At 43.0% G+C, this 2,042-nt stretch overlaps 1 pseudogene; it reads left to right on the top strand.

The window, feature by feature from the left end:
- Positions 1-559: 559 nt before the first annotated feature.
- On the top strand, positions 560-1,837 carry LOC121585360 (annotated as a pseudogene).
- The last annotated feature ends 205 nt before the right edge of the window (positions 1,838-2,042 follow it).

The raw sequence follows: 2,042 nt of genomic DNA, 5'->3' as shown, positions 1-2,042 counted from the left end.
CTACAGAGGACCACAACATGATGAACAGCAATTGCATTTACTCTCATGGACCAAAAATAACTATCTGAAAGCCACATCCAATATGCCACGTCTCCTGAAAATGACCAATTACCCAAACATCAGTTTGGTTTTTATTCACTTTCATGCTGGGTCTTTTTTAATGTAATCCATAAATTAAGGAGGCCTTTTGGGGGCATGACTTTCAGATAGTTCTTCTTGGCCACCCGTGAGAGTGAATGTAATTCCTGTTCATCATGTTCAGTTTGTACACTGCAAATTAAAATGTTCCTTGAATATTTATGCACATTACATATTTTTATGTAAATGTAATAACATTATTATTTAAATATTATAACAAAGTGGTAATTATCCCAACATTGGGATATGCATAGGCACTTGAGGAACTCATACGCTTGTGTAAGCCTCATTAACACTACAAAAGTGTCAGTGCTCAACCTTAGCAGGTGATGACAATACAATAGAACAGATTAACCGGAATGACATATACACTCACGGGTGGCCGAAAATAACTATCTGAAAGCCACAACCCTACTAAACCATGCCTCCAGTCTTCAAAGAAAACAACACAACTAAGTGACCCAACTGGCTGGGTCAAAATAACCCAATATATGTTCTGTCCACGATTTACACAGTGTGCAAATTAATTGAATAGTGTGCAATTTAATTGGCTACAATGGGAAAACACAGTGCCCCTAGCCTAGTTAGAAGACAAGAAGGTTTAGATGTGCTATGTCTGTCTTGGCTTAATCATTCCTACCTTCTATCTATATTATATCATGCAGCTCACTTCACTTGCACCTCAAGGCTCAGTACAGAACACCATCGAGTTATGAAACACTTACCTTCCCACCCCTTTCCCTCTCTCTTTCTCCCGTATATCTCTTTCTCTTTCACCCAAAGCCACGTGGAGGTGCGTCTGGGCGAGCACAACATTGCCAGGACTGAGGGTAACGAGCAGTTCATCTCTTCTTCCTGCGTCATCCCCCACCCCAACTACAGATCCTACAACATCAACAATGACATCATGCTGATCAAGCTGAGCAAGCCCGCCACCCTCAACACCTACGTGCAGCCTGTTGCTCTGCCCACCAGCTGTGCCCCCGCTGGCACCATGTGTGTCATCTCTGGATGGGAAAACACCATGAGCTCCAGTGAGTACAGCACCAACGTCAATACTTTCATGTATTTTGGGGCTAGGTTATAAAATATACTTGGTCTGGTAACCATTGCCAGTGTTCAGATGTAAATGATACATAATTGCGCTGGATTCCTGGAGGGAGGCAAGGACTCTTGCCAGGGACTGAACAGCACTGACCTGTAGAGGCTAGTCCTGCTCTACTACTGCCTCTGACCAGCTTATCAAAACTATTAGGACCAAAAATACAGTACAGAGAAACAGTGAAGTAAATCTCTCATTCTCTCTCTCTCAGGGTGACTCCGGTGGCCCTGTGGTGTGCAACGGTGAGCTGCAGGGTGTTGTGTCCTGGGGATATGGCTGTGCCGAGCCCAGTAACCCTGGTGTCTACGCCAAGGTAAGAATATAGGCTTCTGCTGCTAAGTTTGTGGGATAAAGCATCATGTAGTTTCAAATAAATACTATAATGGGTTTGTGACAGCATTCCTTTATTAGACCACTGGTTCATCCCTGTCACAACTACATGTTTCTAACTTCAATAATACCAACTTTATCCCAGATCTACAGTAACTTGGCCCTGTGTCTACTGATGTCTCACTTCTCCTTCTCTTCCTCCAGGTGTGCATTTTCAACAACTGGCTGACCAGCACCATGGCTCATTACGCTCAAATCGAAAAATAATTAAACAAAATAATGAAGATTTCTATCATCCTACTCGAGTTATAAATTACATCTCACATTCCAGTGTTCGAACTTGTAAACAAGGCTGCATGGAATTTCTGTTAATGTGACTCCGTGCAGCCAATGGCAACGTCCGCTTTAGATATAAGGCCGGGAGCCACTTGGCTGGGTGGATTTGACAGCTTTAATGCAGTTTTACCTCCAA

Source organism: Coregonus clupeaformis, unplaced genomic scaffold, assembly GCF_020615455.1.
Source record: "Coregonus clupeaformis isolate EN_2021a unplaced genomic scaffold, ASM2061545v1 scaf2239, whole genome shotgun sequence".
Lineage (NCBI taxonomy): Eukaryota > Metazoa > Chordata > Actinopteri > Salmoniformes > Salmonidae > Coregonus > Coregonus clupeaformis.
Note: the sequence above shows the minus strand (reverse complement) of the source record. Positions and strands in the feature narration are given on the sequence as shown.